Here is a 13,326-nt window from a genome sequence, read left to right as displayed (position 1 = left end):
TTTGATGTTCCCTGCTTGAATCCCAGAACCAGCCCTGAGTGACGGGGGCAGGGAGAGCAGCTCACACATGCCAAGGGGCTGGCCATGAGCCTGCAAGGCAGCAGTGACATCACAAGGAACTTTTGCAGCACCTCAGCTCATTGGCTGGGAGGCAGTGACCTCACAGAGGGGCCATGGCAACAGCCAAGTTGGACAGGCTGCAGGGCTGGGGCATCTCAGAGACCCCCATGGCCTGGCTGCCTGGAATCTCCTTTGTGAGGTTTCCCCTTGAGGGCAGAAGGGATTGAGGGTCCCAGCTGGGAGTGTCTCTGTGGCGATTTCCCCTTTCTCCAGGCTGCAGCGGGAGGGGCTGGGGCAGGCAGGGTTACAGGAGGGGCTGGCACTGAACCTCTGGGAGAGGCAAGAGAAAGGGCTGCAAACACCCGATGAGGATGGGATTCAAAACCATGCGTGCAGAGCACAATGGATTAGCAGTCCATCACCTTAACCACTCGGCCACCTCATCTGAGCTGGTAGGGTTTGCTTCAAATCACCTGAAGTCAGCACTTCAGGGAACCTTTCTGCCACTTGCTGACTGGCCAAGGACACCCAGGGCAGGAAGGTTTTGGCTTTTCACAATGTTCCCTGGGCTGTTGTACAAAGCTCAGTGCTGGTAACAAACCCAAACACCCCCTGGCTACATCTACCCTGCAGACTTCTTACACAAGAACTGTTTTGTGCAAAATGTCTTGCCCACACTACACAGCTGCACCTCCCATGTGCTGTTGCACAAGAGAAGTGCTTTTCTGTAAAAGCAGCCATGACAGTGTGGATGTTCTCCTGCGCAGGAAAACTCTGATGGGCATTTTAGCCATTGGGCTTTCTTGAGCAAGAAACCCCTGTTGCCCATCCACACTGCCTCCTTGTGGGCGAGTTCTTGCACAAGAGGGCTTATTCCTCATGGGGAGAACAATAACTTCTGTGCAAGAAGCCCTGTTGTCTGATGCTGCACTATACATTTACTTGCGCCAAAATGTGCCTTCAGTGTAGACGCTCTGCAAGTTTTTACACAAGAGCAGTTTCTCTAGCACAAAAACCCTGCAGTGTAGACGTAGCCCTGCAGTGTAGACACAGTCTGAGACACACGAGGAAAGGAAGTGGCCAGAGCCTCCCCCCAGCAGGCTGGCCCTCAACAGGACGGGCACGTCTACACAGCACCCTCACCTCGAAGTGAGCTGTGCAGTGTGAGCGGCTGTCCAGGACCCCAGGGGAAGGTCTGGGGGGAGTTTCCAAGGCAACAACAGCTACAAAATTTCATAATCTACACTCATGTGACTGTGATTTATTCCTCCACTAACAAGTGTCTCTGGAGGGATGAGAAATTCAGGGCCCAGGTGCAGGGAGCCAGGTCACATTCTCCTGCCTGAGTCTCAGTCCTGGCTGAAGGCTGGCTACAGAGAGAAGAGGCCAATGCAAACAGCCCCATGGCAGCGAGGGAGTCAGTACGTGGGTGGGTGAAGCAGGGATCTGGGGGCAGAGCTCAGCTCTAACTCACTAGGGGTGCGTCCCATACTTCAAAATAATCAATGCACCTATTTTGAAATAGCTTATTTTGTAATTTGGGGCTGGCTACACAGCACTTCGAAATAAATCCCCATGCAGGGACGTCGGAATAGCGAGCCTGTTATAGCTTGAAATAAGGGGCTTGCTCTTAAGACGCGTCAGTGTGATATGAGCACCACGTCCTCTAAACCTCCGAGCTAGCCGGCCCACAGGCGTGAGTCTCACAAGTAGCACTCGCAGAGATGTTGTGGGCTCTGGAACAAGGCGGGTGAGGCAGCAAAACCTTTTGCAGGCAGGGGAATTAGCTCAAGTGGTAGAGCGCTCGCTTAGCATGCGAGAGGCAGTGGGATCGATGCCCACGTTGTCCAATTACTGCTCTCTCCTTTAATTTCAGTGGCCCCCTCCCTCTTCCTTCCTTCTCTCCCAAAAGAGACAGACCCTCCCCCCCCAGCAATTGCCATGCTGCAAAGCAGAGAGTGGAGATATCAAACTCACCAGCCCATCAGGCTCTGGGGTGCAATAGAAAGCATGTTGGACTTCTAAGCTGTAATGGTTAACGTGAGTCCAGCAAGACATTCAAAGGTTGTGGGTTCAAGTCCCACCAGAGTCACTTTAGCTGCTTCCTCATTTCCAGGATGCAGCTTTTACAGACCAGTCAGTCCTTAGGCTGACACTGGGCTGGGCTGGCATCCAGGCAATTCCCAGTAAGGGTGGAGGGAAGGGCTGGTCCTTGGGGTTAGGGCTGGGGGTTGTTCTGAAAGGACCATTTTGTCCCTCCCTGTCTCCTACTAGTGCTGAGCAACACTCAGGCTGTGACACGGCTGCCAAACATCCTGGACAGTTAATAATGAGCCAGACGGGTTTTGTTGGCAGCTCAGTGTGCGGAGCCTTAGATGAAACATTTAAAGGTCCCTGGCTCAATCCCAGGCTTTGGCATGTCTCTCGGTGCAGCAGGGCCCTCTCTGCTTCCCTGGCCATGCTCGTGCCCTGTGACATCCCCTCATCCATCCTGGCAGCAGCCCATCTTTGCTTCTAAACCTCCCTCAGAGTGGCTGCTTCTGCTTCCTTGGCTAAAGTCCCTCCCCCTGTGCGTGTGGCTGGCAGGGATTGCTAGAGGGATCCATTTACATGTAGCTTCACTGAAACCCCCCTCATTGGCCTGCGCCCAGGTCAGTCCATGTGTGTTAAAGGGCCTCAGGGAGCTCAGAGCAGAGGGATCCCCTCAACACACACACACAGTCCCAGCCCCAAGCCTCCCCCATATCCCAGATCCTGTGCCCTGACTTCTCTACCCTTCCACATCCTCACCCCTGCCCTGAGCCCCCCCCCCCTCACACACTCCCCAAATCCCTGCCTTGAGCCTCCCACACTCCACATTTTAATTTCTTACAGGTACTGTCCTATCACAACCCCTCCCCCAACTTCCTGCCTTGAGCCTCCCCCTCCCTCCTGCCCAGCCCAAGGGGTGGTGCCCAATAGAACAGGCCCTGTGAGAAATGTGTCACTTTCACCCCTGGGAGCAGCTCAGCCATGCAAAGGGGCTGCCTGGGGCAGGACATTAGCCCTGGCTGGCAGGGGTGGGTGTGGCAATGACATCACAAGGGCCTTTTGCAGCCCCTCAGCTTATTGGCTAAAGGAGGTTGGGAGGTGATGACCTCACAAAGAGTCTATGACAATGGCCAGGTGGGACAGGCTGCAGGGCAGGGGCCATCTCAGAGCCCCCTCCCCCCCCCCCCATGGCTTTGCTGCAGGGAGTCTCCTTGAGATCTGCCCTTGAGGCCTTTTCGGAGCCTTCTCCTTTCCCAGGACTAACTGACCTAGAAGGCCGACGTCTCTGTGGAGAAGGGAAGTGCCTCCAAGTAGACCATTGTACATGAAGCAGTGGAATTAGCTCAAGTGATAGAGCGCTCGCTTCGCATGTGAGAGGTAGTGGGATCGATACCCACATTCTCCAATGAAGGGAGAAATTTCCAATTTTTCTTTTTACCAGCAGAGCCAGCCAGGGGGCTAAGTGGCTCCTGTAGCCCCCTCCCCCCCCGGCCCCAGTCCCCACTTCCTACTTGCTCTCCCCAAAAGTCAGCCACGCTGGGGCAGAGAGCTGCTGGACACCAGCTCTCTTGGGCCAGGAAGTGTCAGAAGCACTGGAGGCAAGTTTCAGGTGGGGCAGAATTAGCTGCATTGGAAAAGTGCTGCCTTTGCGCATGAGAGGTAGCAGGATTCACTCCCATCTTCTCCCACCGGCTCTCTGGCCGGCCCCTTTCCTGTTGTCCCAACTCTTATTCCCACAATGCGCTTTGTGCAGGGGCTGCTGGTCTTTCTGCCAAGGTGCGTGGCTGGGAACCAGGACTCAGGACCCTTCCTAAAATATACAAATCCCCGCCCCCCATGACCCTCTGTTCCATTCACACGGTCTGGCTGCTGCCCACATGGAGCTCAGGGGCCAGGTGGGTGACTTGCCTTGCAGCTGTGACAGCATCAGACCCCTGCCACCCGCCTGCTCTGTGTGGAGACCAAGCCCAAGGGTGGCACCTGGGATTTGAGTTACACAAAAGCCTCTTGTCTCTTGTTCCTTGTCCAGTTCCCAACATTGGCTGCATGTGACAATTTCAGTGGGGGTGTAGCTCAGTGGTAGAGTGTTTGACTGCAGATTAAGTGGTCCTTGGTTCAAATCCAAGTGCCCCCTTGGAAAGTTTCCTTCTAGTGTAATCATTTTCCTTTCCAGTTCCATCACAATCTGGCTTTACATTGCTTGAGGTTCTTGACATTAATAAGAACCCTTAATGCAGAGCTACTCAACTTTGGAAGCCCTGGTGGCCACAATGAATGGCATTTCACCAGGATGGACAGGGCAGGTGTCCTGAGCTGGTGTATTCTAGAAGCTGGGAATTGGTGACGGGAGGGATCACTTAACAAATGTCTGTCCTGAGGATTCCCACTGGGCAATGAGATTGGCTGCTGTTGTGAGACAGGATCCTGAGCTAGTTGGGCAACTGGCATGGCCCAGTCTGGCTGCTTTGATGTTCTGTTTGGTTTCTGTTCTTGTCCCCTCTGGCCAATGGAAAATGGACCCATGTCCTGAAGGGGACAGAAAGTGGCCTGTGAAAGGCTAGTGTAGGTAAGGAAAAAACCTCATTCATGTGTCCCTGATGGTCTAGTGGTTAGGATTCAGCACTTTCACTGCTGAGGCCTGGGTTCAATTCCCAGTCAGGGAAACCAGCCTCACTTTTCACTTGACATCTGCCTACTCATTCATCTTACCTCATTGATACAGCAGATGTGACCCAAGAGGTTCACTCAGGGCCCCTCTCCCTCACTGCCAAGACAGCACCTGCCGTTTTCACAAGCCCTTCAGAAGGGGCAGAGCTGGGTGACTCAAACTGCCCCTCCCCTCTCCCACGTGGGCAGCCCTGCAGGAAGCTCTGTGGTGCACTCAGCACTAGCCCAGCACAGTGTCAGGTCGGCACAAGATCCATGGGTTCAGTTTGGTTGTTGAAGGAGACAACACAGAACTGGCTCCAGCCCCCACTCAGTAACCTGGGGAAATGACACACCAGGCCTGGGCCCCTCGGAGAGGCAACGATTCCCCACTGGCCAGGGCAGAGCCTCCCTCTGACACAGTCATGGAGCCTTCTCCCCCGGCCCTGCCTCCCCCTTCACTCAGCTCTCACTGCTCGGTGCTGCCAGGGAGGGGCCTCACTGCGAGAGCCGCCTGGGCAGGTTCCTGCCACAGAGACACGTCCCAGAGCAGGACGGATGCTCAGACCGACACTGAGTGTTGCTCAGCGCTGGGGTGAGACAGGGAAGGACAAAAGGGTCTAAGGGCGCCTACAGCCTTTCAGAACAGCTCCCGCCCCCAAGTACCAACCCTGCTCAGGATCCCCAAGGGCACTGACACAGACTCCCTGGCACAGGACAATCCCAGGCTTCGGTTCTGTCGGCCAGCGGTTTACCCTCTTCTGTTTCCTGTCAGCTCCCTGTAAAATACCTCACAACGGTAGATGAGGGTGTGTGGGGATAAACCCAGCTGTGCTGTAGAGCGGCTGTTAGGTGGGGAAAGAGAGGTGCTCCTGCCGCCTTCCCGAGCAACTCACATATGTAAGAAAACTGCGGGTGAGTATCTTTACCCATGTGTCATGATGGCCGAGTGGTCTAAGGCGCCAGACTCAAAGTTATGTCTTTCCCTCAGTTGGGTATTCTGGTCTCCAAAGGGGGATGTGGGTTCAAATCCCACTCCTGACATGGACTCCTTTTCATATCTAGAGAAGTGACCTCATTTCAATGACTCCCCTGACATTGCAGGAGCCCTTCCTCAGCATTTCTCTGAGGCTGCATCTACACGGCAGCGTTCCTTGGGAATAACGGCCATTATACTGCAATAACAATGGGAGCGTCTACACAGCAATTCCATTATTTCAACGTCTGTAACGCTCCATCCAGACCAGTGGTCTGAGGAGCCAGGAGGTTCCCAGGCTGCAGACAAACAAGCCCACAGGCAAAGACAAAGTGGAGTCGTTGGGACTTCAGCCCAGCAGGGTCTCTGTGTGGCTCCCAGACCTTTTGTTTCCCGTTTCCAGGGGCACACATTCAGCAACACTCACAGGCCCCACAGCAGGGGGCTGGTTTGATGCTTCACCCCACGGCCCAGCAACGAGCCCCCAAACTTCCCCTGTTCTAAGAGCCCGGTTTGCTGTGTGAATTTTGTGTGGCAGGTGACATCACACCTGGGCATTGGGATTATCTGCCAGTTCCCCTGGCCCTGGGGCTTTGCTGTCTTCACATCTGTGATGGCCAAGTGGTCAAGGTGTTGGACTAGAAATCCAATAGGGTTTCCCTGAAAAAGTTCTAAGCCTGCTCATAGTGAGGCCCATGCTTTGGTCATTCCCCCTGCTAGTGTATCTCTTCTACCAGCTAGTGCTGGCAGCAGCCAGGGCTGGGTTCGATGTCTAGAGGTTTCTCTTCATTCATCTCACACAAAAGTGGCTTGAGCCCCCACCCAGCAGCCTGGGAAATCCACCCCCCCTGTCCGAGTACCTCGGGGAAGCGATGCTTCCCCACTCGCCAGCACAGAGTCTGAATGTAGAAAAGAAACTTTTAATGAAAGAGGGTGAGAAGTAACGTGGCATTCGCCTGGAAAAATACCACAAGCAGGGTTCAGAACCAACCCACAAATAAGTCTCGGCTCAAGTGGCTTGAGCAATGTCCTTTGCCAGTAATGTAAGTCCAGCAATGTACGTGTCCCACTCACGTGCCCAAACTTTCTCTGTACCCCACTCACGGTTGCTGCCCTTGCTCAGGGCAGATAAGAGCTCAGGCGTGATTTTCAGAGTTCACCTCCCACTCTTGGAGGGAGTGGGCATAGGAGGCATCTCACCCACTCTGTTGGCCACCCGCCACTGCTCCTACTGGCTTGCCGCCAGCTACTCCCACCAGCTACCCTGCTGGCCACCTGCCACTGTTCCTACTGGCCACCCACCAACTACCTGCTCTTGCCCCTACCGTTTACCCTGCTGGCTGCTTGCTCCTGCCAGCTGCTGCTTCTACGATCTGGATCAGTCTGGCTCTGGGATAAACCCAGTGATTTCTGCTCTTTGTCAGTTTCCTTGGTGATTTCAGCTCTTGGCCCCCCACCTAGGCTGGACAAAAGATTCCAGCCCCCACTGGAATAATATTTCAAAATAACAAAGAGATTCCTTAAGGAGTCTGTTTTAGGTCTATCCTTAGCATGGGCAGTGGGGGAGGGAGAGACAGAATGAACCCGTCTCATAGCTCATGGCTGGAGGACATGTGGCCTGCTGGTTCACGCTCCTTCCCCCCACACCCAGAGTCCACTCCACTTGAGTCTGGAAGGGTAAGGCTCGTCCATCCCAGACTTTTTTCAATGACAGCGTCTCTCCTGCAAGCATTGGTGTCATATTTTACAATTCCTACAGTTAGAGATAAAATGGTTTGTGACCCCACCACAGCCAAATTAGTTACAATACTCCACATTCCATTCTCACAACCGATCCTCCATCAAGCCCATAGCACTGGCTGAACTGGATTTACATAGCCACAGCCCGGATTCCTTTCCCAGCCCAGCATGAGCTGTATTTCCATATCAACAGTTGAGTATCTTGCAGGGCTAAACAACTGAAGGAGTGTCCCCACACCTAGGACTGCTCTCCCCTTTCAGCTGGCTGTATTGGAAGCAGTGGTTGAGACCCTGTTTACTTCTGCAGTGCAGACATACCCTGAGCGAGTGGGGGTGATACAGGGGGAGCAGCTCAAACAGGCCAAAGGGTTGGCCAGGAGCAGGACATGAGCCCTGCAAGGCAGCAGTGACATCATAAGCGCCTTGTGCAGCACCTCAGCTCATTGGTTAGGAGGCAGTGACCTCACAGAGGGTCCATGACAACAGCCAAGTGGGACAGGGGCAATCTGAGACTACACACTACAGGGTGTTTGAGCTGCTCCCCATGAAAAGCAGTGAGAGGGAGCCCTTGGCTGTGGGACCCACTTGTGCCTGTTGTTCAGGGTTAAATAAGATCTCCCCCAGGAGGCTGCCTGTTCCCTTCCCATCTTCAATTGGCTGGGAATCAAATCAAGCAAGGGGCAGCAAACGCCAGGCACTGTCATTGTCTGGGCCACAGATAAAGACCCTCTTGGAGCTGTGGTCCCAGGAGGAGTCTCTGCAGGCCCTGCAGTCCATGCGGAGGAATGTGGACATTTATGGCCGAATGGCCAATGGTCTTACAAAGAAAGGCCACCTCCCTCCTACCCCCACATCCTAGAGCAAGTCAGAGCCAAGGTCAAGGAATTGCGGCAGGGGGATGTGAGGGAAGCTCACTGAGAAATCAGACGACAGACGGACACTGTCAGTAAACACTCATATCGGAAACGCTCCTCTGGATGCTGGGCCCACCAGAGCCGTGTGCCGCTGCCATCTGCCTGCTCCGTGGACATCTTCCCATTGCAGAGCACGCGCTGAGCCAGACTGTGACTAGACAGCCTGTCTCTGGGCACCCAGGGGCTACGTCTACACTGCAGGCTCCTTGCTCAAGAATGGCCGTTCTTGCACAAAAACTTGAGAAGCATCTACACTGCGCACGCGTTCTTGAGCAACTAAATTTACGGCAAAACGTAGGAAAAGAGGGCTTCTTGGGCAAGAGTTATTCCTCTCCCCATGAGGAATAAACCCTCTTGTGCAAGAGTTCTTGCACAAGAAGGTAGTATGAACGGGCAACAGTTTTTTTGTGTGCAAGAAACCCCTATGGCTAAAATGGCCATCAGAGCTTTCTTGCACAAGAGAGCGTGAACACTGCCACGGACATTCTTGCCAAAAAGCACATGGGAGTTTGGATGTGCTCTTGCACAAGACGTTTTGCACAAGAACTCTTGCACAACACAGTTGTTGAGCAAGAAGTCTGCAGGGTAGATGTAGCCAGGGGTTGTTTGGGTTTCTTACCAGCACTGAGCTTTGTACAGCAGCCCAGGGGACATTGTGAAAAGCCAAAACCTTCCAGCCCTGGGTGTCCCCGGCCAGCCAGCAAGTGGCACAAAGGTTTCTGGTACTGCTGGCTTGGGGTAGGTTGAAACAAACCCCCAAAGTTCAGACGAGGTGGCCGAGTGGTTAAGGCGCTGGACTGTTAATCCACTGTGCTGTGCAGGCATGGGTTCAAATCCCATTCTCATTGGATGTTTGTTGCCTTTTCTCTTGCTTCTCTCAGATCTCTCTTCAGTTCAGTGCCAGCCCCTCCTGTACCCCTGCCTGCCCCAGCCCCTCCCGCTGCAGCCTGGGAAAAGGGGAAATCTCCACAGAGACACTCCCAGTTGGGACCCTCAATCCCTTCTGCCCTCAAGGGGAAACCTCACAAAGGAGATTCCAGGCAGCCAGGCCAGGGGATCTCTGAGATTCCTGCAGCCTGTTCCACCTGGCCGTTGCCATGGCCCCTCTGTGAGGTCACTGCTTCCCAGCCAATGAGCTGAGGTGCTGTAAAAGTTCCTTGTGATGTCACTGCTGCCTTGCAGGCTCATGTCGTGCCCCTGGCCAGCCCCTTGGCATGTGTGAGCTGCTCCCCCTCTGCCCCCGTCACTCAGGGCTGGTTCTGGGGCTCACACAGGGAACATCAGAGGCTGCTCAGGGGGCCACATGCCCCCAAGGGCACCTTTTAAATGTCAGGGCAAGCCAGGATCTATCCTGTCCCTTCTGCAAGACCCCACCCCTTTGCTGAGCCCCTGCCCTCCCCAAACCTTTCCATGGACTCTTGGTTACTAATGGACACTCGCCACTAATGACATAATCACACCCCAGCCATTTTGCTAGGGCTGCAGCTGGGGAGAAAAGTTTAATTTAAATCATTAAATGATTAAGCATTTGAACTGTCTCATGTTAGTTGATCAAACTTCATTTTAAATAAAGGAAAACATTATGGCCAGAACAAAAGGTTTCAGTGCCGCACCCCTAGAGACTCTGGAACAAAGAAGACACATGAGAAGAACCCAACTTTCTTCCTTTTGCTGAGACATGGGTGGATCTAGCTCAGGTTTCACTCAGGGGGTCTGTCTGCATGTGAAGTACCTGTGACAGCCCCTGTGCTCCTCTGCCCCTCACCAACGTCATCTACTTGGGGGAGAAGTTGCCCTGAGACTTGCAAAAGGAACAACCTGGATAAATTAGCATTGTTCACGCACCCTTCAATAGCTCAGCTGGCAGAGCGGAGGACTGTAGGGTGTGTTTGGCCAGTGATCCTTAGGTCGCTGGTTCAACTCCGGTTTGAAGGAGCCATTCTTTTCCCTCCAACATGGCCTTAGCAGAAAGCAACCAAGGTGGTTACCTTGGGTCCATGTCTTCAGAGTGCTGCACTTCAATTGACAAAAGGATTGTGGGGATGAGCTGCCAATCACATTTCTTGGGCTGTGCAGTTTCTGTCCACACACAAAAGTTCCTTTGGAACAATGGCCGTTATTCCACAATAACAATGCAAGAGTCTACACAGCAATTCCGTTATTTTGAAATAATTCTGAAGTAACAGATGGCTTATTCCGACTTCTGCAAACCTCATTCTATGAAGAATAACACCTGTTCCAAATTAGCTATTTCAAAATAAGGCCTGTGTAGCTGCGCCACTACTGCTAGTTTGAACTAGCCCCTCCCCAGGGCCATTCTGAGTTATTCTTCCCAGGGCTCTAAATCAAGACAGCTCATCCACACTGGGGAGCCTGCCTCAGACTATTGTGAGGTTTTCCTGCAGTGTAGACGTGCTAGTTCGAAATAAGCTATTTTGGAATCACTATTCAGGACTTAGAAACCTGCAATGTGAGTTCATATCTCAATGGGATCTCCTGGGGTGCACTTGTTGGTGTGAGGTTTTTCACACTGCAAGCTTTTTGCACAAAAATGGCCATTCTTGTGCAAAAACTAGCGGAGTGTTTACCCTGCATGTGGATTCTTGCACAAGAAAATATACAGTAAACCATTAGAAAAGATGGCTTCTTGCACAAGAGTTATTCCTCTCCCCATAACGAATAAGTCCTCTTGCACAAGAAGGCAGTGTGCACAGGCAAGAGGGATTTCTTGCGCCAGAAACCCCTATGGCTAGAGCTTTCTTACACAAGAGAGTGTCCACAGTTCTCTTTATAAGGAGATACACCATCTCATAGAGCTGGAAGGAGCCTTGAGAGGTCAGGTAGTTCTGTCCTTGCACTAATGGAAGCTCCAAGAACCATCCTTGACAGATATGCCCCAGATACCTAAATGGTTATCTCAAGGATTGACTTCATAACCCTGGGCTTAGCAAACTAACATTCAAATAACTGAGCTAGCCTGCCTTGCTTTTAGGGCCAAAGCACACAGCCGTGTGGATATGCTCTTGCACAAGAACTCTGGCCCAAAACCGTTCTTGGGCAAGAAGCCTAAAGTTTTTCATATTTTTTTGTTTAAAAAATAGTTCAAACAATTGTTCAATGGGCCCCAGGCCTGGAATTGTGCTGCAGCTGCCTCCCTCGCTGTGGTCACTGGCTCCATGTGCTCTGGGCTTTTGTCTGGGTGCTGGCAGGTGGGTGAGAGGTGGCGGGTACCGATGGGTAACAGGTGCCAAGGCGCATACAGAGACGCCAGCGCCTGCATCTCTGCAAGTGACCTCACTGTGCACAGCTCAGCTTTTAGCAAACACTCTCTTCCTGTCTGCGCCTAACACCAGTGTCACTGTCTGCTCCTGAGGGGTCCTGTCTGGGGGAAATGGCAGTTCCAGGGGACACTTGCCCAGTGTTGAAACATCTCACAGATAACATGGCAAAGAGGAAGCCAAAGAGACTCTACACCTACCAGGAAACATCACAACTGTCAACCCAGGTGGGACTTGAATCCATAATCCCTGGTTTAAGAAACCATTGCTTTGTCCATTAAGCTGCTGGGGCACACTAAAGAGAACAGAGACAGAAATTCCCTCTTCCAAATGCACATTCCTCAATTTTTAGGTGCCAGATTCAAGCCGTTGGAAGGAGCCAGAAACACAGGGGGGGCTGATCACACCCCTCTGAAAACCAGCGCTTAGGAGGCATCTCCAGCTGCCCCCAAAGTGTGGGTCACCCCACACTAGCCATGGGTGAAACTCAACACGTTGACATCTCGTCTCCATCACAAAGCCAGGGGCTTGTTCCCACAGCTGCAGCCTCAGCAGGGAGTCGCACTGGCGCTCACTGCTCGTGGGGAAGGGAGCAGGTCCCACAGGATCTGGGGCTGGTGGGGAATGGGCAGTTGTCACTGAAGGGGAAGGATAAAACGCAGCCACGTTGCTGAGGGCAGGGAGAGAGGCTGGGGCTGGGCTGGTGGTGCCATGGGACATCCCTGGGGGAGCTCTGCAATGTGACCCTGGCTCCCAAGGCAGCAAGTGCAGAATCCCCCTTGGCGAGCGCAGGAGGCTCCGACCGGCCTGGTTTAAATCCGTCTGACGGGCTGGACGACCCCGATGCTGGAGTGTTAGAGCCCCTGTCAACCAGCCTGTGTTTGTCCCCTCCCCCACCAGGCAGGGCAGGGCCCACGCTCCCAGCAGGGAGTTACAGGCACGTCTCTCGCACCCAGAGCACTGGGATGACCATGGAGAAGGACTCACTGGCCCATGTGTGGTACCCAGGGGCTTACAGTGGGAGTCAGAGCCCTGCCTGGCCAGTGCTAGTCATCTCTGCACCCACTCCAGGTTTCTGGTTTCCTTCTCCCTAACCAGCCCCCCCTGAACCAGCAGTTCCATGGGTGGCCAGGGGAGGCCTCTTCTGTGTCCCAGAAGGAGATAGGAAAAGGTGAACAAAGGCCACAGCAAGGCACCACTGGGAGTTGAACCCAGGATCGCCTGTTTACAAGACCGGTGCTTTAGCCAGCTAAGCCATGGTGCCCTCTTGAGGCCACTTCCTAAAACTGTTCTATTCTATGGTCCCAGACAACACCTTTGACTCCCAAAATGCAGCCAATCCCCATTTCCCTCCAGCCCTGGCAGTGTCTGGCTCCCTGGGCACAGAAGGCTACAGCTCAGTGGCCAGAGGCTCTAACATGCACATCTCCCCTAGCTGCTGGGACTGTGGAGTTGGCCTTGAGATTTAGAATTGCTGGGGGAAGGGATAAGTGCAGCAAACACTGACCATCTGGATTGTAAGCCCTTGGGTCTCACAGTTTGGGTTGGAGACCCCAGGTGGGGGCCCGGCCTCCTTGGGTCGGTCCCTTCCTGAGGGCACAGAATTAAGGGAGAATTCCTTTGTCCTGTAGCAATCCGAATTGGCCAACGAGCAAGTCACAAATTTTTTGTTCACATATAA

The 13,326-nt window shown here is 53.4% G+C and overlaps 5 non-coding genes across 5 annotated transcripts; 4 read left to right on the top strand and 1 right to left on the bottom strand.

Moving 5' to 3' along the window:
• The first annotated feature begins 4,153 nt into the window (after positions 1-4,153).
• Positions 4,154-4,225, top strand: TRNAC-GCA (transfer RNA cysteine (anticodon GCA)). The gene has a single exon. It is a non-coding gene; the product is annotated as a tRNA-Cys (tRNA).
• A 457-nt stretch (positions 4,226-4,682) lies between these two features.
• On the top strand, positions 4,683-4,754 carry TRNAE-UUC (transfer RNA glutamic acid (anticodon UUC)). The gene has a single exon. It is a non-coding gene; the product is annotated as a tRNA-Glu (tRNA).
• Positions 4,755-5,672: 918 nt separating this feature from the next.
• On the top strand, positions 5,673-5,781 carry TRNAL-CAA (transfer RNA leucine (anticodon CAA)). Its single transcript has 2 exons — positions 5,673-5,710; positions 5,736-5,781. It is a non-coding gene; the product is annotated as a tRNA-Leu (tRNA).
• A 4,431-nt stretch (positions 5,782-10,212) lies between these two features.
• Positions 10,213-10,302, top strand: TRNAY-GUA (transfer RNA tyrosine (anticodon GUA)). The gene is given in 2 exon segments: positions 10,213-10,249; positions 10,267-10,302. It is a non-coding gene; the product is annotated as a tRNA-Tyr (tRNA).
• Positions 10,303-12,835: 2,533 nt separating this feature from the next.
• TRNAT-UGU (transfer RNA threonine (anticodon UGU)) lies at positions 12,836-12,909 on the bottom strand. Its single transcript has one exon. It is a non-coding gene; the product is annotated as a tRNA-Thr (tRNA).
• Between the last annotated feature and the right edge of the window lie 417 nt (positions 12,910-13,326).

This window comes from Pelodiscus sinensis, chromosome 19 (genome assembly GCF_052426305.1).
Source record: "Pelodiscus sinensis isolate ZL-2025 chromosome 19, ASM5242630v1, whole genome shotgun sequence".
Lineage (NCBI taxonomy): Eukaryota > Metazoa > Chordata > Testudines > Trionychidae > Pelodiscus > Pelodiscus sinensis.
This window is presented reverse-complemented; position numbering and strand designations above follow the sequence as displayed.